We start from the raw sequence: 24,375 nt of genomic DNA, 5'->3' as shown, positions 1-24,375 counted from the left end.
GGTAATTGTCAGGGTTGCTAAAGTTTGAGAAATGCTGCATTAATATATAATAGAGAGTATTTGATTTCAATGAGGAGAAAGCTGAAAAGACCAGTGTATGAAAATAAACAGGAAGAGGTGACATTATTGAACAATATACCTATCGCCACCCATCAATATATAATTGTGTTTATTTGGCAAGTTTCTTTATGGCCTGCAGTGACTACAACATCTATCTTTGTCCCAGGGGCAGGGAGATTAGTAAAATGGTACAAATAAGAGGAATTTAGCACTGCAGGATTTCATCTAGCTGCTGTATTTACATTTGTTTGGCCATTACTCCAAGCCTATGTACAGTAGCCTTCCTTATCCACAGGGGATATATTCCAAGACCCCCAATGGCACTGAGGACGGTACCAAACCCTGACTCTACTACGTTTTCTCCTATACATACATACCTATGATAAAGTTTAATTTATAAATTAGGTAGAGTAAATGGGGCACCTGGGTGGCATCTGACTTTGGCTCAGGTCATGATCTCACCTTTCATGAGTTCGAGCCCCCATGTCGGGCTCTGTGCTAACAGCTCAGAGCCTGGAGGCTGCTTCAGATTCTGTGCCTCCCTCTCTCTCTGACCCTCCCCCACTTGTGCTCTGTCTCTCTCTCAAAAGTAAATAGTTAAAAAAATTTTATAAATTAGGTAAAGAGATTAACAACAATAACTAATGATAAAATAGAGCCATCTTAATAATATACTGCAATAAAAGTTATGTGAATGTGGTGTCTGTCTCAAAATATCTTATGGTACTGTACTCACCCTTCTTGTGATCACATTGGATGATAAAATGCCTGTGTCAGGACATGAAGTGAGGTGAATGATGAAGGCATCATGACACAGTGTTGGTGTACTAATGCCCTCCTGACTACATGTCAGAAGGAGGATTATCGCCCTCCAGGGCCACATGGTTGACCTTGGGTACTGAAACCACTTAAGGGAAACCACAGATAAGGGGGAACTACTGTATCTTTACTTCCTCTCCATTTGACTTCATTCTCTCTCTAGACTAACTACACTAGGATTCCTGTAAAGAACTGGTCATTCCAGATGGCTGGTTTTCATCCTTCCCCATGCCATGTCCTCTGTAGATACAAAATTTAGTTTTAAAAAAATAAATATAATTTTCCAGTAATTAACACTGAGTTTTTTCCCAGAGACATAAGGAAAGAGAGAGAGTAGTGTAACCCCATGAAGGAAGATATTAGCTTAGAAGTCTTCTTTTCTTCCTGTAGTTTTCTTTTTCACAAATACTTAGATGATTTTTAGTTAAAATTGAGCAACTCCATGTAGGATCACTGTATACATAGATTGTCCTTGCTTTCTGTATTTGTTAACTAATGTCCTCTGATTATAACAAACATAAAACAACTCTAACTTAGTCAAAAAGGGAAGATTATGGGAAACATTCTAAAACATTTCATGAAATCCAAGGAAGGCATAAAGGGCAAAGTCTTAAAAGGACAAGAAGTGGGGAGGTTCCAGGGCCTCAAGGAGTTTACAGATCTCTCTCCAGAATTTGCCACTAACGTGCTTTGGATCATGGCATCCCATCTCTCTGTCTCACCATTTCAAATTTTAATAATTGGGATATAGAACATAGGGGACAACTCCAGACAGGTACTGGTGACCAGGTAGACAGGATCAGCACAGATCTAATCTCCTACGGCCTATGTCTGTGTGCAAAAGAATAATCTCTGTGAGAGAGGAGAAACTCATAGTGGACCATCTAGCTACCCCAAAGAGATGTACTATAATTCACCTTCTGGCTGCTCAACACACACACACACACACACACACACACACACCCTTTTTTCTCTATATCCCAGAAAACCACTCATAACACATGATCCAACTAAATCCCACACAACTGCAATGGGGAATAACCAAAGCTATTTCCAGCCACTGTGCACAGAAGGGAGATGTTGGCCTTCAAGTCCAGGACCTCTGGGTTATGTCCATTCCTCTTCAATTCTGTCAGAATCCCATTTCATTCTACATGAACTACATGATAAACTGAACCATTTCCTGGATAGCATGATATACCCCTGGAAGAAAGAAAGAGGAAATAAAAGAAAAAAATAATTATTATAATTCTCATTTTAGAAGGAAACATGAGAATAAATAGCATACTTAGCAAGGAAATACTGGTGCAAGCTGCAGTCTTCCACTCTGCAGGCATTCACAAGACTGCTGCTGACATATGAGACAGATTCCTCCTCTGCTCGTTCCAAGTTCTCCTGGCTTTCAGCCAGCACCACAGCTTGCCAAGGATCTTTGCCCCAATTGCACAAGGAATCCAACATGCCCAGGTGGTAGTCTCAGCTCCTAATTCAAGAAAACCTACATTTTTTTTAACCCTTGGATGAAACATTCTTCCATTAAGTACTGAAATACTTAGACTAAAAGAGTTAAAGAAAACAAAACTTCTGAAAGTGAAAGAGTAGGTATAATTGTTGGAAAAGTCTTCACCCGGGGCCCCTGGGTGGCTCAGTCATTTAAGTGTCTGACTCTTGATTTCAGCTCAGGTCATGATCTCACAGTTTGTGGGATCGAACCCGGTGTCGGGCTCTGTGCTGACAGTGCAGAGCCTGCCTGGGATGCTCTCTTTGCCCCTCCCTCCTCACGTGTGTGTGTGTGTGTGTGTGTGTGTGTGTGTGTGTGTCTCAAAATAAATAAACTTAAAAAATAATTTAAAAAAGAAATATCTTCACCTCTAGGTCCTAGGTTGCATTCCAGCTGTGAAAACAATATCAGATGTATTGGTCACTAGTTCTACTCATGTTCTATATCCTACAACAGCATACCAATATCACAAGGTACTACTACTTAGATGCTGTTATGGTTAAATTCCCAATAGGTCCTTCCAGTGAGGCCTAGCTTCATCAGGATGATAGGATATTTATGCAGTAAGGCCAGGCAGTTAGTAGCTTATTGCCTTGTTGGCAGTGCATGAGTTCATCAATTAAAAGCTATGTATGGAATCCTGTGATGCTTATAAAGGCATATAAACAGGGAAAGCAAATCCAAATCCAGAAAGACTGTGATGATAAGTTGTTGTTCTTCCATGATGAAGCGGCCTTTTTAACTGAAAAGAATTTATCTGCCACAGGGCAGTAGACCAGGTCCCCAGAAGTTTATTGCTAGTCATTGTTACTAACAGTATATGATCAGTCTTGTTATGAAGTTAAATATTGAGTTTGCCCATGAACCAATAGATTGGCTTGAGGAGGAGGATGACTAACTCCCACAAAATGAATCATTTTTTTCTCCTGGTACTAAGAATCTCTTCTGCAATGATGGCCTTTTAGTGAGCATCACATAGACACAGATATTCTCGCTCTGGGTCCATTCTGAATGGTCCATCCACCCTTCCCTAAAGCCTCATTGCCAGCAGTTCTCCCATCTTGACTCTTCCAAGTTCTTGACCATATACTCGGATCAGGACTAAAAATGACCTAGTATGTATTCATTCAGCCTTAACCAGCTCTAAAATATTGCAACCATCTGAAGGTTCCTGCCTCAGTATATCCATCATTGCCCAAGTCACTCTGGCCCTTCCCTCAGAGACATCTCTGACCTCCCCATAATCCAGCAATGAAAGGGTAAATGTCTGGCACAACAGGGGGTCTTTAGCCTCAGTCTCAATGCTAGATTCCAGTTGCTTTGTATATTGCAGATTTTGGAAGTTACCTTTCAGCTAAATAATTAGCTCAAGAATTACTATAGATCCTGACCTCAGGTAAAGTAGACACTAAAATGTTTCCTTCTAGGCACAGTGGACAATAAAATTTCTGCTCAAAAATTTAACTCTTGTAAGCTTTTTCTTCCCAATTGTAGTGCTTGGCCACCCTGAAGAACAGCAGCACTTCCTCTCATCTGTCTGGTGCCAGCATATCATGCAAAACCATCTGTACAGCAGGCTCAAGTTACTCTATCCCTGATCCACTAGGCATAGGAAACTCCCCATGGGCTTAAGGAAGAAAGTAACATAAGAGTACAACTGCCTGTTCATATAATTTACCTGTGTCTTCAGGCTTCTCATAGGCTCAGCCTCACAAGTTTCTCTTCTTTCTCAATCCACTTGATGTGGAGTACTCCTGGGAATGGCTGGCTTTATGGCCAAGTGTCTGAGACAGCACCACGTCGTATCAGGCATCAAGGTACCATGGCTGTGTTATGCCAGATGGTGGAATGATTCAGTCTCTACATGAGTCTAGCCACAAGCCAGGAGTCATTTCTCAAAATGAAGGGTCATCTGCTAAAGAGGCCTTTGCATTTTCCCAAACACAAAGGGTCTCCTTTGTGGTGGCCTTCTTGGGGCTTGTCATGGAGTCCACGCAGCTTTAGGAAGGGCCACAGACTCTTCCAGCAGCACTGACTGCAGACTGAGCTAATTGGAAAGCCCCCTTGCCCTTTGGGTCCCTCTCCAAACTGGCAGCTTTTGGGTGGCCACCCAGGAAAAGGTGATACCCAAAAGGTCAATACTATGTCTAAAATTCAAAGAGGCCCCGACTCACTGTGCCTGGAAAATTCTTTAAAATTTGTAAATGAATGTTTCACTACCTCATACAAATTATAAACTCAATGTTTAACTTAAAAATGCTAAGATTTCAAAGTGCTGCTCTATTATATTAATCAAATGTGGTGATTATTTTTCTCTTCATTTAATTCTTTCCTTCCTTATTTAAACTTCATCTACTGACAAAAAGGATAGAAAACGCCTTGTCATGTCATATTGCTTTTTCATAATAAAATAGGAGCAAGAAGTGGCCGAGTAAAATAACATCTTATAAAATTCAAGTAAGGAAGTATGTTTATCACATAGCTACATTTAGTTTCTATGTTATGAATCCATATGCAGAAATCTGCCCATTTGAAAAACCAAGTAAGGGGTGCCTGGGTGGCTTAGTTGGTTAAGTGTCCAACTTCAGCTCGGGTCATGATCTCGCAGTTTGTGGGCTCAAGACCCGAGTTGGGCTCTGTGCTGACAGCTCAGAGCCTGGAACCTGCTTTAGAGTCTATGTCTCCCTCTCTCTCTGCCCCTCCCCCACTCATGCTCACTCACGCTCTCTCTCTCTCTCTCTCTTTCTGTCTCTCTCTGTCTCAAAAATAAATAAAAACATTAAAAAAATAAATTAAAAAAAGAAAAATCATGTAAGGATCGATCAAAAGCTCTTAATGGGACCTAGGACCTAGGTCCCAACATAGGACCTAGAAGTGAAGACATTTCTTTTTTAAATTATTTTTTAAGTTTATTTATTTTGAGACACACACACACACACACACACACACACACACACACACGTGGGGGGGGGTGGGGCAAAGAGAGCATCCCAAGCAGCTTTTGATTAAGAGCTTTTGAATCTTCAGCTCTTATGTGAGACAAACAGAATGAATATTGCCCTAAGTGGAAAATCATCCTTTGCCATGCTCTTTCAAAGCCATCACAGCCATGACTTTTTAAATGCAAAGGTCTATCAGGAATTTTTTTAAACAAATCACTCTTTTATTTATTCCCTTTAACAAAAATCAGAAACAAATTAACACCTATGTTATTATGAGCCTTTTTAAAGCAATTTTAACATAAGTTGATTTTGAGTGCCCTCAAAAAATGCTTCAGTTCTTTTACTTCTACAAGTATTTAGTGATCATCTACTATGTGCAGGCTCTGTGTGAGACCATAGAGAAATAAGACCCAGTCAATAAGCCATCAAAGAGTTTACGGTCTAGTAGAAAATATATAAATAGAAAATTACCATATGGTCCCACAGATACTATGAAAGGACTAACAGGAGGGTGCTATGGAACTGGGGGTCAACGAAGACTTTCCACAGGAAGTGATATCTAAGCTGAGGCCTGAAGGGAGAAGGACCCACAAAAACCAGGAAACCATTAAATGAAGGATGGAGAATATGTTGTGGGCAGAGCAAAGGTTATGAGCAAAGGCCCACAGAGGCCAAAGAAACCACAGAGAGCACAGGATGTTTGGTTGAAGACAGTTTGATAAGGCTGGCTCTTAAAATTGGGATAATGGTAGCAATGGTGGCAGGGGAAGGACAGGGGAGGATAATGGAAATATGTGTGGTAGACATGTTTCCTTGACTATGCTACCGTTCCATTTTCCTTTCTCTGTTAACTGAATCTCATATAATTGACACAGATCCATTGAAGTAAGGACAGTTAGGGAATGGGTCAAAGTAATTTTCACTTCACAATCATGAGTCTGGGGTTGGGCATGTGGCCCAGTTTTGGCCAAGGAGATCCAAGGAGAAGTCAGCTGAACTTCCCTTCCAGGCTCAAAACAGACCCTCCCAAGGAGAAGGCGATTGCCACCTTCTTCCTTGCCCGGAATGCTCACATAGGTCTTAAAGACTGTCTGGAGCTGCTTTCTTCCTTGATCAAGGAAAAGACCCCAAGAACTGCAGAGCTGACTATAGCATTATCATTTGGTCAAACTGATAAACCATCTCTGGAACTATCTCTGTCTTTGTCTACACTTCCAGGTGTGAGAGAGAAAGGAATGCCTTTATTATTTAAATCTATTTGTGTTCTGTTACTTGCAGCTGAGTATCTTCCTGAGGGTTTTGTGAAGATGGAATTGAGAAGCTTGGGACCATATCATGAAAGACCTCATAGGCTATTCTCATCTAGATCCTTTGTTTGCAAGTGACAAAAACTTATTTCTAACTGGCTTAGGTAAAAGTGGGAACTTTACAGGAAGGTACAGGGGTGTTTCATGTGATGTAAGGAGGGTTGGAACAACCAGCTTCTGGAAGGACAGGATTAATGACAATCAGCTTCTGGAACGACAAGGATTGGGGACAATTTGAATCAGGGCTTTGAATACCACCAGCAGATTGCTCCCTATCTCTCATCTCTTCTTCTCCCCATGGCTTCATTCCCCCCTGGGGGAATCTCTTCTTCTCCCCCCCTGGGCTTCATTCTTTCTTGCTATTGACTGGATTCCTGCACATGGTGAAAACATGACCACTGACAGCTCTTGAGCTTCTCTCTTAGCTTCCACTCCCCAGGAAGAACTGGCACAAAATTATGTCCTCTAATATTAAATTTAAGAATCCCACTTAATTTCGATGAATAAAGGAATAGTTCTGAATGGACAGAACGACAGGTTCTGGTAACCACTGCACAAGGAGCCGACAGAAAAATCTAAACAAAAGAGAGAAATAATTAAATTTGTACCTTAGAAAGAGGACCTTAGGCTGAGGCTAGTGAATGGATTAGAGGGGTAGTTTCCTTCCAGAAGAAGGGGGCAATTGCCATAACTTATGTGAGCAGTAATACTGTTTAAACAAAGGTAGAGATGGCACAGCTAAGATCATAGCTCTTATTTAAGCAGCACTGATGTAGCCATTGTGGTTAGTGATTTTCAAAACACAATAAAAAGCACAACTTGTTTATGGGAGCAGGAAGTAGATGGGAAGTGGACAGAGAGCTGCAAAGGTTTTGAAAAAGACTAATCAATTTGCCTGCTTTTATTATAATCTAACTTTTTTAAAAAGTCACCTTAAGACTCTATTGGCTTCAAGTTCTGCTGAGGCTAATGCTTATTAAATACTGATTTAACATAAAAATTGATTAACAATTCACAAGTTTCTTTTAGACATAAAATATCAAATATGAAAATCCAATGATCCGTCCTTATCATGTGCTCATACCAATCCAACATATCTTAGTGGAAAATCATTTACTGCTTGCTTTGCAGAAAATACACAGTTTATCTGAAATCAAAGGCAAATGAAGTCTTAGGATGTACAAAATGCTAGTAAAGGAAAGCAAACAAAAATAAAAGCATAGTCATGAAACAAAATATGGGTCAAATACAATTATACATAACAGTAAAAATAACCCAAGTGAATGATCAAATATGCTATTAGTGCAATTTAAAGATGAGTTGGGTGGTTTCAGATATAGTGGTTTTTTGGTTTGTTTTTGTTTTTGGTGCCTAGGTCTGTTCTAGATGGTGTTTCTTCAAGAGCAGACCACAATCCAACAAACCAGGGAAGAAAGATTATAGATGGGAAAAAGTCAAGTTGAGGAAGGAAAGGAAAATGGAGAACATCTAGAACATCTTACAGCCACTCTAAGGAGAAAATTGGACTTTCTTCTGTGTCACTCCTCCTCTCTACCCCATTATCTTTCCAATAGGGGCTATTCACCCCCACCTTAAAAAAAAAAAAAAAAAAAAGAAAACAGAGAAAGAAGGAAAAGGAGTATTTTCTCAATACAAAACCCATAAGTATTTGCTGCATTTTCCTCGATGCAGGCTCCATGCTTGGATTGACAACAAAAATTGATAGGACTTACCACTTCAAATTTATTAACTATCAGAGGAAGTAATCAAGAGGACATGACCACCAGTTCACCTGGGAGCTGGACCCAGGAAATCTCAGCCTCTTTACCCCCTCCCATCTTTGGAATGTAAGTTTTGCCCACTGTTCCCATAGTGGGAGCCATTTCAAGGATATGGCCTTGAGAGAGCAATGTGTTGAGCCTATCTGGGTGGTATATATGACTGAATCCAGTGAAGGCCTCTATATACACTCAAGATTCTGGTAGGCGGGTGTGAAGGTTTACTTGTGATGCTGTCACCCAAGACAAGCCTCATATATAAGTTCCCTTGCTTATTAAAACTGTCATCTACCAATCTGGAGTAGTCTGCTACTCTCCTCAGTCTCTCCTTGCCCTCTGTACATGAGGATCAGTTTCCAATTTCACCTGGGGAACTCCAGAGGTTGTGGACCACTACCAACCAATGCCTGGTGACTCTCCTTAGGGTCACTGAATAACAACATAGTCACTTACCACTACTTATACTAAGATGAGGCACAGGAAGGCAAGGAGAGAACACAAAAATGCCTTACAGAGTTTTGCATCTGGATCCTATGAGGCCTCCCTTAGTATTCTTTACCATACCAAAGCTACCCAGCCCACCCCCCAGCCTCTGATTCCATAGAGCCAACAGTTCTCAAAATTTAGTGTGCATCACAATAACAGAGGGAGATAACTTAAAATTCAGAATCCTGGAACTCAACCGAAAGGTTAATTCACTAGGTCTGGACGGGGTGTACACTGTTAACGAGATCCTCAGTGTTCCACATGCCCACTGATATTTAAGAACCACTGCCCTAGAGTCACAGATTCCAGACCAGCAGGGGAACCATACATTTTCTGACTTTTTAAAAAGGGAACTAGTGATCACAGACATTGAGAAGGTTTGCTTATATATCAAGGCCAGGACACATTTTAAATAAAAATTGTAAGATTATATAATAAAGACTGAATGGTAGTAGTAATAAGAAATCATATCCATATGGATTCAAATGATTTTTAAGCTATTCTAAAATTGTTTTCTGCTCTACATGATGAAGAGATATTTCTAACATTGAAAAAAGTAGAACATTTATGACTAAATCCAGTAGATAGAACAGAAGGCCTAAACAGAAATAACAAACTCACCATGGTTAGCAACAAGTCATTTGAATGATGTGTTGATCTTGATAAACCTACAGAAGCTAGAGTCCCACTCAGACCTACTGAATCAAAATCTTTGGGGATAAACCCAAGCCAAGAAAGATTTTGATTTGCAGTGAGAGCTGAGAACCACTGCTTTAAACCAGGACCCCAGACAGACTACTGCCACCTGATGGGAATGTACCTAAATTCTAAGGACAGCTTTTTGAATGGTGGTTTCCTTTGCAAGGTGAATCTACCAAACTAAACTATTGAACTGGCAATCACAGTCACAAGCATAAAAAAGTGGTATACAGAAAGTATAAAAGTTCTTATCTGCAAATTTGTTAACCTTTATTCAAAATACTTAGGAGCCAAAAAAATGCTTTGAAGCCTTAAATATAATGAATTGGGTATATATAGTGTTTTATCATTTATAAGATATATTCACATGCATTAATTAGATTAATTCCTAATAACATTTTAGAATGAGAGTTATTGTCTATAGAGGCTTAGAGAGGGTAACTGATTAGTCTAGTGGTTCCCAAACTTGTGTGCACGTTGGGAAATAAATACTAATTTACTAGTATATATGAGTCAAAAAATACTAATGCCTGTGTCACAGCCTGAGAGAATGAGATTTAATTTGTCTTGGGTATGACCCAGATTTTGGCATTTTTAAAAGAGCCCCTGTGAATCTAATTTGCAGACGAATTTGGGAAAACACTGTACTAGCCCCAAACCACTCAGATGGTAATTAACAAGATTGGAGTTTAGGCATTTTAATGTCAAGTTAATGCTCATGGAATTGTATTTGGCATAAAGATCAAAGACAATAATTAACCTCAACTAAGACTACTGAATTTCTCAATAAGGCAGTTTCCAAATTTCTCTGGCCATAAGAGTCACTAAGTTGAGTTTAAACATCAAGATCCTTAGGACCTTCCACAGAATTTTCTGATGCCATAGATTTGGAAAGGTCCTGGAGAATATGCACATTTCCCAAGTTTGTCTTAGTCTGTTTGGGCTGCTACAACAGAATACCATAGACTGGGAGGCTTACAAACAACAGAAATCTATTTATCACAGTTCTGGAGGTGGAGGAGTCCAATGTCAAGGTCCTGGGAGGTTCAGTGTCTGGTGAGAGCCTGCCTTCTGGTTTGTAGACAGCTGTCTTCTGTGTCTTCACACAGAGAGGGAGTTCTCTGGGATGTTTTTTATAAGGACTCTGAATCAGCTCGCAAAGGCTTCACCTCGAAATATCACATTAAGAATTAGGCTTCAACTCATGAATTTGGGGGGACATAAATATTTACAGTTTATAGTACAAGTGCTTACGTGATTTGTAGGACAAAATAAGAGTGGGAAAAAACTGTATTAAAGAATATTACACAGTATCAATATTATAAAATATTAGTATTGAATGTCAAAGTTAGGTATTAAAAATGGCTAAGAATTAATGGAGAGGCTTTAACAAAACGAAACCAAGGGAAATAACTGGCCACTCCACCTACAAAGGGTCCATTTGTATACAAATCATCCATGAATTCAACAGATTTTCACAGAACACCTAAGACTGTACATCTGAGGCATGCTGGCAGATGTGCTAAGGGACACACAAATGAAGAAGGCAGAGTCCTTGCCATCAAAGGTCTGACTGCCTGTGTACGTCTCTTGTGCGAAAATGCAAACTGCTTGAACTGGCTCTGGGTTTTCAGTCCAATAGTCTTTATTTTCCTAATTGAGACAATTTTCATTTCAGATTGCTTTAGGAAGCATTTAATAAGAACTCTTACAAGACAGTGTTGTGGTAGAAGTGGTAGTAGTGAAAACAGGAGTGCCAGGAGTTACTGGACCCTCCCAACTGGGAGCCGAGGAACACCTTCAGGGCAAGTCTGGCCTTGGCACCTGGTGACAGTGGTCATTCTTGTGTGAATGCATCCAGGGGTGGGTGGGAGTGTTGATGTAGGGGGTATGAACAAGAGAGGACAAGCGGAAATCAATGTTGGCAGGTGAGCAAGGCAAATTAGGACTGATAAAGGTGTTGAATTGCTTGATCAGGCATTTGATTTTGATGTAACCTTTGGAAGATTTTGTAGCTGGGAATGAAGCCAGACTATGATAATAGAGTTTAATTAACGTCATACTTAAAAAGTGTAATTCTAAGGCATAGGTTCTGTCTTCTCTTACCTTACACATCCACCCTCCCCATCCCAAGCCACCATAACCCACCAACCCACACAATCACACACCCACATCCACACACACACACATGCACACACACCCAATTCTCAGGTTAGATGCAAAATTAAGTACTTAAAACACTTATATTGTAACAATCTTAACTGACTTAGTATTGGTCTAAATATACAATCCTGGATGGAAAGAAATTTTTAATTTCCAGATAAGAAACAGCCAGAGTTGGAAAGGCAATGGAGATAAAACTGAGAAAAATGGACAGAACAGCTGAGAGACACTAGAAAAGAAACTGTAGTTTCTTGTTATGAATCATAAACCTGTGATGAACAGGGATTTAGCGACTAATTGAAGACATGCAGCAAACTACTAGAAAGGAATTCAAAATAATTTTGAGGTTTTTAAGCCTGCAGAGATAAGTAAGAGAAAGAGCTCTGGAGGAAAAGATCTTTAATGTAAAGTCAATTCATGATCCTCCCTTTCCACTCAAATCTGAACAACCTCTGATCCCCCAGAGAAGTTACTAGAACCACTTCTAGCTTTCCAACTCCAAATGCCTATATGCATGTTTCCCATAACCAGCCCAAGATTGTCACCCAGCAATAAAGTCACTTGAAATATGAGGAAAAAAAGAAGAATTTGAGCCAGTGTATGCACCCCACCACCCCAATCAGGAAGCAACCAAGCTTTACCTAAGCAATTCACCTTTGTCATGTGGCAGCAGCAAGGAGAAAGAAGGCATGGACTTCTATCTAGCACTTGGAAGAATCTCAAGGTTAGTCCAGAGATTGGAATAAAATATTAAATCAAAAAGGAATTTTAGAATACAAATCAGTGTTAGATAAACCAGTATTTCCAAATATTTTCAAATGTGAGAACCATTTTTTCTAGTGTCAAAATTTAAATCATCCTAATTTTGCAAATTGTAAAATGCTATATGTACACTTCAAAAAAGCCAAATATTACTAAAGAGTATAAGTGAAAACCCCCACCTCCAACTACATCCAAAAAGAGATCACTCCCTCGAGACAGCCTGTTAACATTTTAGTGAGTGTAAATATATAGTTAACATAAAATATTTACTTAAATAGCATCATATTTCACATGGTGTTGTGCAAGCAGCTATTTTCATTTAAAAATACCTTGACCTCTGCAGCCGCTCTGGAAAACAGTGTGGGGATTCCTCAAAAAATTAAAAATAGAACTACCCTATTACCCATCAATAGCACTACTAGGAATTTATTTAAAGGATACAGGAGTGCTGATTCATAGGGGCACATGCACCCCGATGTTTATAGCAGTGCTTTCAACCACAGCCAAATTATGGAAAGAGCCTAAATATCCATTAACTGAAGAATGGATAAAGAAAATGTGGTTTATATATACAATGGAATACTACTTGGCAATGAGAAAGAATGAAATCCTACCATGTGCAGCAACATGGATGAAATTGGAGGGTATTATGCTAAGTGAAATAAGTCAGCCAGAGAAAGACAGATTTCATATGTTTTCACTCATATGTGGATCTTAAGAAACTTAACAGAAGACCATGGGGGAAGGGAAGGGGAAAAATAGTTTCAAACAGAGAGGGAAGGAGGCAAACCATAAGAGATTCTTAAATACAGAGAACTGAGGGTTGATGGAGGGTGTGGGGGAGAGAGGAAAATGGGTGATGGACATTGAGGAGGGCACTTCTTGGGATGAGCACCGGGTATTGTATGTGAGCAATGAATCACGGGAATCTACCCCCAAAACCAAGAGCATACTGTATACTCTGTATGTTAGCCAACTTGAAAATAAATCATATTAAAAAAATACTTTGACCTCATTCTTTTTAATAGCTGTCAGCATTCCAATATGTAAATGTACTAAATGTATAATTAATTAACTAATCCTTCCTTTAGATGGACAATTTACTGCTTTCAGAATTTAACATTATGAACAGTGTTGTGATGCTCATCTTCATATGCTCACTTTTGTACACTCAACTAATAATTTCTTCAGAGAAAATATCCTAAAAGTGGAAATGCAGTGTCACAAAATGCACAATTAACATATTGTATAAATTGCCAAACTGCCCCCCATTAAGGTGCGTAAAATTTTGGCTTCTATCCTCTGTTTATGAGTGTATGTCAGTGTCCACTTCCCATATCCCTATCAAGCCTGAGCATTATCATGTCTGCCAGTATGATTGGTGAAAATGTTTTAAGTTGAAAAAAATTTATTGAAAATGAGTATATTTTTCATTTTTACTATTTTAATTTCTTCTTTTATGAATTGCTTGTCCCTGCCCTTTCAGTTGGAGCATTTGTAAGGACTGTTCTTCAATATAAAAAAAAAAAATTCCTAGATTATCCCCCACAAAATAGCAGTAATATATATAATATATATTGGTCAAGAAAATACATAATGCAAGGTTACTATTAAATCATTAATAAAGGGGCTTCTGATCACGATGGAATAATAGGGACCAGATTTATAGTCCCTCTAAAATAACTAAAACAAATGCCTCTCAAAATATTGGATATTAGGAAAAAACATTTCTCTCTCCCTCCTTCCACCCAAGTCCCTGGCAACTGATTTTTTTTTTTTACTGTCCCCATAGTTTTGCCTTTTCCAAAATGTCATATAGCGGGAATCATACAGTGTGGCCTTTACGGACTGGCTTTTTCATTTAGCAATATGCTTTTAAGGTTTCTTCATGTCCTTTCATGTCTTGATAGCAATTTTTTAAAACACTGATTAATATTCTACTGTGTGGATGTACTACAGTTTGCTTATCCAGTCATCTATTGAAGGACATCTTAGTTGCTCTCAATTTGGGGCAATTGTGAATAAAGCTGCTATAAACATTCACGTGCAGGTTTTTGTGTGTACATGTTTTCAAATCATTTGGGTAAAGTAATTGTAAGAAAAGTAATTGTAGGACTCTACGGTAAGAGTAAGTTTAGTTTTGTAAGAAACTACCAGAGTGTCTTCCAAAGTGGCTGTACCATTTTGCATTCCCACCAGCAATAAATGAGAATTCCTTTTGTTCCACATCCACTCCAATATTTGATGTTTTCAATGTTTTGGATTTTAGACATTCTAATAGATGTGCAGTGATATCTCATTGTTTAAATTTGCAATTTCTTAATTACATAGGATATTCAGCATCTTTTTAAAATGCTTATTTGGCATCTGTGTATCATCTTTGGTGAGGAGTCTGTTCAAAATTTTTGCCCATTTATTGAGTTATTCATTTTCTTATTGTTGAATTTTAACATTTCTTTGGTATATTTTGGAAAAGACTGTTATCAGATTTTTTTTTTAATTTTTCAAAAATTTACATCCAAGTTAGTTAGCATGTAGTGCAATAGTGATTTCAGGAGTAGAATACAGGGATTCAAACCCTACATATAACACCCAGTGCTCATCCCAACAAGTGTCTTCCTCAATGCCCCTTGACCATTTAGCCACCCTCCAACTCACAACCCCTCCAGAAACCCTGTTTCTTCTCTATATTTGAGAGTCTCGTGTTTTGTCCCCCTCCCTGTTTTTATATTATTTTTGCTTCCCTTCTCCTATGTTCATCTATATTGTATCTTAAATTCCACATATGAGTGAAGTCATATGATATGTGTCTTTTTCTAATTTCGCTTAGCATAATACCCTCTAGTTCCATCCACGTTGTTGCAAATGGCAAGATTTCATTCTTTTTGATTGCCGAATAATACTCCATTGTATATACATAGGATATCTTCTTTATCCATTCATCTGTCAATGGACACTTGGGCTCTTTCCATACTTTGGCTATTGTTGATAGCACTGCTATAAACATTGAGGTGCATGTGTCTCTTCGAAACAGCACACCTGTATTCTTTGGATAAATACCTAGTAGTGCAATTGCTGGGTTGTAGGATAGTTCTATTTTTAGTTTTCTGAGGAAGCTCCATACTGTTTTCCAGAGTGGCTGCACCAGCTTACATTCCCACCAACAATGCAAAAGAGATCCTCTTTCTCCACATCCTCACCAACATCTGTTGTTGCTTGAGTTGTTAATTTTAGACATTCCGACTGGTGTGAGGTGGTATATCATTGTGGTTTTGATTTGTATTTCCTTGATGATGGTGATACTGAGCATTTTTTCATGTGTCTGTTAGCCATGTGGACACCTTCTTTTGAAAAGTGTATATTCATGTCTTTTGCCCATTTTTTCACTGGATTATTTGTGTTTTGGGTGGTGAGTTTGATAAGTTCTTTATAGTTTAATTTTTTTAAACATTTATTTATTTTTGAGAGACAGAGCTTGTGCGGGGTAAGGGAACAGAGAGAGGGAGACACAGAATCCAAAGCAGGGTCCACGCTCAGAGCTGTCAGCACAGATCCCAAGGTGGAGCTCGAACTCAGGAACCATGAGATCGTGACCTCAGCCGAAGTCAGGTGCCTAATCGACTGAGACACACAGGTGCGCCTATCAGATGTTCTCTGAAAATATTTTCTCCTAGTGTGTGGTTTGTCTTCTCATTCTCTTGACAGTGTATTTAGCAGAAGTGTTTGAGGTTAATGAAGTACAATTTGCCCATTTTTTAATTTTTTTTATTTTTTAATATATGAAATTTATTCTCAAATTGGTTTCCATATTTTTTTAATATATGAAATTTATTGTCAAATTGGTTTCCATACAACCCCATTTTTTTCTTTTATGCATTGTGCCTTTAGTGTTTTATCGAAGAAGTCATCACCATACCTAAGGTTGTTTAAATTTTTTCCTACATTATCTTCTAGAGAGTTTATAGTTTTGTGTTTTACATTTGGGTTTTTCATCCACTTTGAGTTAATGTTTGTGAAAGATATAAGGTCTGTGTCTAGATGCATTTTTTGGCATGTAGATGTCCAGTTGTTCCAACAGCATTTGTTGAAAAGACTATGTTTTTCTCCGTTGAATTGCCTTTATTTCTTTATCAAAGTTTAGATGACTATATTTGCATGTCTCTACTTCTGGGTTCTCTATTCTGCTCCATTGTTCCAGTTGTCTATTCTTTTGCCAGCATCACACTACCTTGATTACTGTACCTACACAGTAAGTCTTGAAGTCAGGTAGTGTCAGTCCTTTGACTTTGTTTGTCTCCTTAAATATTGTGTTGGTTATTCTGGGTATGGTTGAAGTTTTTCACAGTTCGAATTAAACAAGAAACCCACGGCACTGAGAAGCTCAACAAACCGAAAACTATAAGAAAAAAACAATACCAAGGACATCATAATCAAGTTTTGTAAAACTAGTTATAAGGGAAAAAAAATCTTAAAAAGTGGCCAAAAATAAGACACAGAGGACCAAAGATAAAGATGACAGATTTCATGCCTGAAACAATATAAGCTAGAACACAACATAGCAACATCTTTAAAGTACTGAAGAAAAAACTTTCAACTGGCATTCTTTACCAGTGAAAAAGTACTTCAAAAACAAAGGTGAAATAGACTTTTTCAAATGAACAAAGCTAAAAGATTCATTACCTGCATTTCAAGAAATTCACTAATTTTGAAAAACTTTTGTTTTATAATCACATAATATGTATTTCAAAAATCACAATTTTTATTTCTGAAGCAGGTGTTTTGTCTGCAGATGTTACTGGTTAAAGATCCATATCCCTTTGAATTAACACCAAATACAATAACATCCTTTGTATTAACACCAAAGGCCCTCAAATTGAGGTCCTGTGACCCACAGATTGAGAAACATTGTTTTAGAATATAAACTTCATGGAAAATGAAGATCTAATCCAACATCATGGAGTAGACGAATTTATTAGGATAAAGGCTGGGTTGTAATAATATCCAAGAAACATAGTGGCTTAAAAAATAGTGGACTTTATTTCCTTCTCATAAAATAACCCATGCAGGAGGACCAGGGCAGTGTGGCAGATCAAGTGGTCAGGAATCCAAGTTTCTTGCTATCACCAAAATATTGCCCTCACCTTCATGGCCAAAAGTGATCCAACCAGTGGGAAAGGGGCAAGATAAAGGTGAGGGTGTGTTTCTTTCAACAGCATGACCCAAAAGTTACATATGTGTCTTTCAGTCATATTCTATTGGCTAGAGCCTGGTCACATGACCATACCTTGAAGCCAGGGAAGCTAGAAAATATAGTCCACAACTGGGCAACAATGTATACTCAGCTGAAATTTATATTACTGTGGGTGTGGGGAGAAAAAATACTGGGAAATGATTAACAATCTCTGCCAAAGTAAGTTAGTGACAGAGTTAAAACTAGAAGAGGAAAAGTGCATCTGATTGGGAGTTAGGAAATATGGTTTATAGTCCTAAATCAGCCTCTTAACCTCATGATTAGACCAAACATTTAGTCCATGCTTCACCTGAATTACCTTTATTATCTGCACCAGGGTTCTTAGTGATTCTTTTAAATTGTCCCTCTGGCGAGGAGGAGAAGACCAAAGACCTAGAAAGTTCCATCCTATTCTTTCAGGTAAATCCTATTCCTTACCAGACAGTGACCCTTTAAGGGGTCATTAGCCCTATGTCTGCCTTGGGGGACATAGTCTCATGTATGAGACCAGAGGCAGAGCTCTGAACCCTGGACTGAGGTTTGCCCCAACTGTAACATAGTTCCTAGTCAAAAGCAGAATTATACCAGAAGGTACATGACAGACAAAATAGTGGGTAAGATGTCCCATTTGATGTTATCATCAGCATTATTCTTGCATAAGTTCCAATGGATGATACTGGGAGTGAAGAGGCAGGGTGTTATTTACCCAAAAATCTAAGCTGGTATGGGAATGAAAATAATTACCTTTCTCTTCGGTATAAAATAAATCTCCTCTCTTCATTGAAGCCTTAATTTTGAAGGGAAAGGAAGTTAATTTTAATTAACAAAAGTTAATGCTATTAATTAAACATTTGTTCTATTTTCACATGCGCACGCAAATTTGCTTGAAGACATAACTAGCTCTACTGAGAGTATAAAAGCTTTATTTTGCTATGAAAGAGCACAAATGGTGATAAAAATTAAACCAAAATTGGTCAAGATACTTAGTTGAGTACATCTAATTCCTCTTTAAGTATTACACAATACAGGGAATAAATTATTTCATTTTTGCCAATCAAATTTAGTTTAAGTTAAATTTCTATCACCAATAAAATCAGACAGTAAGTTTGATAATAAATTTTTTTAATGTTTATTTATTTTTTAAAGAGAGAGAGAGAGAGCGCGCACGAGTGGGGAAAGGGCAGAGAGAGAGGGAGACACAATCCGAAGCAGACTCCAGACTCGGAGCTGTCAGCACAGAGTTCGATGTGGGGCTCGAACTCATGAACTGCAAGATCATGACTCAAGCCGAAGTTGGATGCTCAACCAACTGAGCCACCCAGGCGCCCCAGTAATAATTTTTAAAACATCAGTTTTTCCTAAGCTTATTCTTACAGATTATCTAATTTTAATCTCCCAGCAACTCCAGGAGAAGTGATTTTTGTCTTATTAATGACTTGAGCTTTGAAGAGATTTATATGTATAGCTCTTATTATTATTATTATTGATAAAAACAGTAGCTTAAGCTCTATCTTAGCATCTGACTCTAAAACAGGTACCATAAGTATATATGATGCTGTCAAAGATGAGTCAGAAAATAAAAGGAGAAGTAGGAAACTATAATTATCTGTCCAGATGAGTGGTAAGGCACTCATTTGCATTATGGTTCCCAAAAGGAAGAAAGGCATTCTGCCCTATTTGCTCATGTTGGCTGAAAGCATAAGGGGCACTCAGAACATTAAAAATACAACCTAAAAATATACTTCAACAGTCCACTCAAATATACTGTATTATATGTAGATTAACAGTTTGTATACGTACATTCATACATACACTTATACAAGTGTATGCCCTAAATGATCGTTAGTCTACTTCCTGTCTCTGTAGATTTCCCTACCCTAGACTTTTGCAAAAATGGAATCATATAATATATGGACTTTTGTGGCTGGCTTTCTTCAATTAGCGTGTTTTCAAGGTTCATCCCAGTTACGTATGTACCAGTATTTCATTCCTTTTCATGGCCCAATCATATTCCATTATACAGATATAATACATTTTGTTTCCCATTCATCTACTGATGCACAATTGGATTGTTTCCACCTTTTGACTATTTTGAGTAATGCTTCTATAGACATTTGTGTGCAAGTTTTTGTGTGGACAGAGGCCTTCATTTCTCTTGGAAAGATACACCTTGGAGTAGAATCGCTGGGCCATCTGGTAACTCTATGCTTAATCATTTGAGGAACTGCTAGATGGTTTCCTACAGCAACTGCAACATTTTACTTTCCCACCAGCAACACATGAAGGTTTCTACTTCTCCACATCCTTGCCTGGATTTTACCTTTAAGCAATATTGCTTTGCTTTGAATGATGAAATAAAAGGAGAGGAGGTCAAAACCCTGATGATCCATCAGAGGCCACACTAACTCCAGACTACTTTCCAATTTCCTTAATGTGAGAAAAAATAAACCTTTACCTCATTCAATCCACTCCTACTCTGGGTCTCTGTTAATGACAGCCTAACACAAGTCCTAATTCATGTGGTTCTATTAGCACATTTTGAACCTTGGAACCTCTCAAAAAATCATTAAATTGAATACGTATTTATTTATTCTGTGGAAAAGTTTTTTTTGTCATCCTGTTACACTCTTCAAAATGTATATTACTATATAATTTTTCTTAATTTCAGATCCCATCATTCAATAGCCATTCTCTTTTTAGAAATTGTTTCAGGTACTTTGTAAGACTGAAACAACTGGATATCCAGAAACAAATGGAAGTTTATAGATGGAGCAATTTTTTTTTTTAATGAGAAGGAAAAACCCTCATTGTGGTGATATAGAATGAGCATGAGTTTATGATTTCCTTTCTGAAATATCCTAATGTTAGGACAACAATAATGATAAAAAATAATTTAAAGATTTACCTTAAACTCTCTGGGAGCCCAAGGAATTTCAGTGCCATGCTGACCTGATACTGCTTGTAGAACATATTTGTTCACCTTAAGACACTGTCTTCAAAGCCACTTTTCGCTTGCATTGTTTGAGTCACCGCCCAAGTTTTCACCTTGGCCTTTAGAGAAGTAAAAGAAACCTGAGTAATTAGTTACATAAATCAGCTTTTGTACTCATTTCCTCCAAAGCTTGTGTTCCAATTATCTGCATTTTGAGAAGATACTGCGAATACACTATCAACCTGTGTTCTACGGCTTTCTTGTAAAAAATTTAAGTATCTTCCACAAAGCCAGCCTTTGATAAATAGGGTTTCTAATACATTTTCATGTAACTAGTAAATCACCACTGGTGGAAAGGAGAACATTAGGGAGTCAGGAAATTTTGTGATCTATTTCCCAGTGTTTCAAACAACTGATTGATACATTCACCCAACATTCATGGAGCACCTAGTATGTTAGAAATAGCACTTTATTCTGTTAGAGATAATATTTTTTAAAATTCCAAATAATATGTTTTTACACATTAATGGTTCTTAGAATATTTTAAAACAAAACATCTTAATTGTCTTGCCTTCACAAAGAAGACTTTGTTTCTTATTTTGAAGGGTTTTGTGTTTTTTTTCCTTCGTACAAACAGCAAAAATAATTTGGTCTGTGTTGTTAATGGGTTACTTTGAGTGCTTCTTATAAAAGCCAAATATATAGGAACTATGTTTTTCTCTTCCAAAGTTCCTCTTGAATTTCAGCTTTTCAACAATTTGCTATTTTGTAGATCATATTAATTCAGTACTTATTTGTAAACATTTATTAAGGATTTGACGTTTTCTCAGCTTTGTATTTTGTGACATACTAGAACGAACTCAAATCTGTCTATGACAAACAGAATCCCTGAAGAATATATCCAAAGAATAATGTCAACTTTTAAGGTTATATAAATTTCTGGAGCTGTACCATTTTACTTCCTATTTAAATGTCAACATCGCCTATACTTTTTTCTCTATCTACCTTGGTTAGGCACCTTTCTATCCTAAGATTAAGCTAAACCTCTTATGCATGGTTCAGAAAACCCTGGATTCAACTCCCTGCTGAATATGCTATGAGCTGAACGCCTTAAAGGCACTCTGGGCAGTGTCTTCATCTGTACATAGGGATAATAACTGCACCTACAGCACCGGGTTACAGCAAGGATTAAAGGTAAAGTATACAGCATATGCCTGACACATAGTAGCCTGTTCATATTAGCTGTGCATCATTAGTCAGTAACCATCTTCCATTCCATTGTTAAATTGTTTCAACCAGTGACTACTCTATGGACTTATTTATAAATATATAACATAACCAGGGATTGAGTCATACATAACACATTGGGATTGCTTTTTAGCATAATTTTAGGAAGCACCTATTGCAACACCTTCTCTTTGTGTGATCAACGCAGGGTACTCTAAAGACAAGAGCTTGGTTTTTTTTCTTTCTTGATAAGATGAAATTACTATAAATATATATCTATACATATCTATACATATCTATAGATATATATAGATATATATATATCTATAGATATGTATAGATATGTATAGATATATATACATACACAGTTTTTTTTCACATAGCCTTTCTCCTTTAAGCTCAAAGTTGATTTCCAGATAAAGGCCCCTGTAACTTTTCTTGGCATTGAAGTCATTTAGTCTCCTGTTTTCTAAAGCCACACGAGTCTTACGTGGAAGTGAGTAGGACGCACCATGCACAGCGCAGAGGGAACCCTGGGGCGTTCGCTGCGGCTCCCACCTGTCGGCCAGGTCATTGTGACGTAAACGCTATGGACACGTGGAACACCTGCGGGAGAGCAGGGGTGGGGTCACCCAGAGCGGTAGAGCCGAGCGGGGGATACCCCAGGAGATGGGGGTCGAGGAAAGTCCCCAGGGAGGAGAGAGAGAGGGAGGTTCACCCCCCTCATCCCGGACCCGACCCCCAAAAGGTGAGGCCTTCGCCCCCTCGCTCCTCCGGATGCCAGGGTCCTGCTGGGAGGGGTCGCCCTGCCAGGAGTCTCCCGAGGAGAAAGGAAGGGAGGGGAGGCGAGGCGGCGGCGCCCAGGGCGCCGGCGTTCGCTGGGAGGCGAGGCCGCCCGCTCCCCCCGGCCGCTGCGCTGCGCTGCGGCGCGCACGGGCTCCGCCGGCTGCTATTCCGGCTGGCGGCGACCGCCGCAGGAAGGGCCGGTTCCTGCGCTCCCCCCGCCCCTTCCCTCGCCTTCTGCTGACGCTGACGTCGGATGAGGGAGCTGGAGGGACGCTCCGACCGCGGCCAGGAGGCTCTCGGGGGCCGGGGCTCCGAGGTACCTGCCGTCCGGGGTCGGGGCGGGGGCGCGCCGGGCGGGCTGCAGGCTGCAGCGGGAGACGCCCGGCAGCCGCGGAGGTCGGGGCGCCAGCCTGGGGCCGCCAACTGTGCCCTCCGCGGGCGGCGGGTGACAGGCGGGTTGCCTCCTCCAGTCCCTGGTCCGCGTGTGGGAACCGCTACAGCCCCTACCCCTCCCCCGCCTCCTCCCTCGGGCCTGGGCAGGTCTGGAGGATGCGCGCGCCATGAGAGCGTGCGTCAATCCCGGGGGAGCGGGAGGGAAGCGTTCGGGGCGCGGGCCGCATCTCCTGCCCCAGCGCCGGCGGCACCCCCACCCACGCCAGCCCACTCCACCCACGCCGTGCCTCGCCTTCCCAGCAGCTGCGGCCCCGGGACCCCGAGGTCCCTTCTGGGCAGGGACTTGCGTCTGGGGCTGACTTGTTGACAAGTTCACCTGCCGCGGCGCCTGATGTTTGCTTTGCTCTTCGCCCCATTGCCCATCTTTGGCGGAGGTGGCAGGGAGCAGATGGGTGCCTCTTTATAACCACTAGTGCCAGGAGGCCTGAGCTTGGTCTCCAGCGGGTGAGGTGCTCACCAGCCTTGGACCCGACTGGACCACGAGTCCCTAAGTGGGCCAGGTCCGTGCAAACCCTCGCGCGCCTGGTTTCCTTAGGTTGCTACTGGCTCCGCCTTTCCTGCCCTCGGGCTATTGCAGCTCCTGCTTCCTCTAGAAGCGAACATATCCTGTTATTATGTCTGCCTGTGCCCAGAGGCCCCCTTCCCTTCCTTTTCCACTTTTTTTTTTTTCTTGTTATGTCCCCAAGTCCCCTCAGCTTCTTCTTGGGGGTCTTAAAAGTACTGTGTCCTTCGGCTGGGGAAAGACATTAACTGCCTGTTTAGAGAGATTTGCAATTTAGAAAGAGAATCAGGTTCTTTTCTGTTTAGATAGCATGACAAAATCAGCACTAGAAAAGGTGCTAGGTAGCAACCTTAGAAACAGATCTGGTAACTTCATAAAAATCATTAGGGCCTGGAAAATGTATCACCAGCTGGTTTGAGAATGATATTGCATGTAAGAAGAAAGGCACCGAAGGCATTGGCCATTAAGATCTTATGAATTATGACTCATTGCAAACATGTTCCTGTCCAAACATTTCAGTAGTCTCTCCAGAAAAATCTCAAATTGGTTTCTGTGGACCTTTGGTTTACATTTTCTGAGATCTGAACTGTTCCTGGGGTTTGGAGGGAAATAAGAAATGCTTATAAACGAGATCAATGTTCCAGACTCAGTTTCTTAGCTTCTATTTAAATCACACACACCAGTCTAAAAATACTTTAAAGTGGGTTTCAAACCAGTTTGTTTTTAGG

At 39.7% G+C, this 24,375-nt stretch overlaps 1 protein-coding gene and 1 long non-coding RNA gene across 23 annotated transcripts in view; one reads left to right on the top strand and one right to left on the bottom strand.

Moving 5' to 3' along the window:
* Window positions 1-1,385: 1,385 nt before the first annotated feature.
* LOC122208129 lies at window positions 1,386-22,499 on the bottom strand. Of its 3 annotated transcripts, XR_006197122.1 has the most exons (5): window positions 22,397-22,461; window positions 20,653-20,798; window positions 18,492-18,534; window positions 1,980-2,082; window positions 1,386-1,710 (listed from the first exon to the last, which is right to left on the bottom strand). It is a non-coding gene; the product is annotated as an uncharacterized LOC122208129 (long non-coding RNA). The 3 variants fall into 3 exon arrangements; XR_006197121.1 differs by lacking the exon at window positions 1,386-1,710 and having other exon boundaries at window positions 1,939-2,082; window positions 22,418-22,499; XR_006197120.1 differs by lacking the exon at window positions 1,386-1,710 and having other exon boundaries at window positions 1,939-2,082.
* An 11-nt stretch (window positions 22,500-22,510) lies between these two features.
* ICA1 (islet cell autoantigen 1) overlaps window positions 22,511-24,375 on the top strand; it is a 148,724-nt gene continuing 146,859 nt past the window's right edge. For 8 of the 20 annotated variants that reach the window (XR_006197102.1, XR_006197087.1, XM_042918575.1 and 5 more), the window contains exon 1: window positions 22,511-22,654. The gene's annotated coding sequence lies outside the window, so the exon portion shown is untranslated. Of the gene's footprint in view, window positions 22,655-22,922; window positions 23,009-24,375 lie in introns of those variants that run through there. The other 12 variants (XM_042918719.1, XM_042918679.1, XM_042918710.1 and 9 more) reach the window with 7 other exon arrangements.

This window comes from Panthera leo, chromosome A2 (assembly GCF_018350215.1).
Source record: "Panthera leo isolate Ple1 chromosome A2, P.leo_Ple1_pat1.1, whole genome shotgun sequence".
Taxonomy (NCBI): domain Eukaryota; kingdom Metazoa; phylum Chordata; class Mammalia; order Carnivora; family Felidae; genus Panthera; species Panthera leo.
This window is presented reverse-complemented; position numbering and strand designations above follow the sequence as displayed.